Below are 890 nucleotides of genomic sequence, written 5' to 3' on the forward strand. Positions count from 1 at the left end.
TAATAATAAAGTAAAAGGAAGTAGTGACGGCAGGTATTGAGTCAGCCTGTGGAGCGGTGAGAGAGGAAAGAAGAAGGCCGATCGGATCAACGGCACTCTTTCCTCCGTTTCGCTTGTTAAATACACACCTTATAGTATATATACCAGATACCGAAGAGAAAGAAGCCCAATGCTCGGGGGGTGCTAAGCTGAAGACCTTCAAATACACGGAGAAAGCTTACTCGGCTAGAGTTACTCGCCCCTCCGACGATATAACTATATAACTATATAACTATGTGCCATAATAATACGTGTGCTATTCCCGCCTATCTATTTTCCAATTTTCCATTACACGCCCCCCCCTCCTCGCATTTTCTTCCCGACTGTCGAATCCCGTTCAATTTACCAACCGCTTTTCGTGTTCTTTTTTTTTTCGACTCACACCCCGCCGTATACAAATTTTCCCGTATTTCACAACGCAATTATTTTCAGTGTTTAGTATTAATATTATAACGTATCTGGTTTTTTTTTTTTTCTTTTTCTTTTCAGCTGCACTTTCGTCATTTTTCGCTCTGATTGAAATCTTGTACGAAAATTGAAACTTCCGATGAGAAATATTATTCGTAATTTGTATATTTATTATATGAATTATAGCTGAAATTGCTGTAAGCTGATTGGAAAATTTTTTTAAACAATACCAATCGTTACAGCGGTGGAAAGTTGTAGAAAATGAATAAGCTTTGTACCGTACTTTCCACTTTAGCTGCGCAAAGATCAAGAAAAATAAAAGGGGAGAAGAAATTTACTCTTAATTTTTTTTTTTTTTTTTTTACTTGGCTTGAATAATGCTCAAAAAAAATGTTGAAAATATTATATATAATATTTTATATCATGCGATACGTACAAGGAAA

Source organism: Neodiprion pinetum, chromosome 4 (genome assembly GCF_021155775.2).
Source record: "Neodiprion pinetum isolate iyNeoPine1 chromosome 4, iyNeoPine1.2, whole genome shotgun sequence".
Classification (NCBI taxonomy): Eukaryota; Metazoa; Arthropoda; class Insecta; order Hymenoptera; family Diprionidae; genus Neodiprion; species Neodiprion pinetum.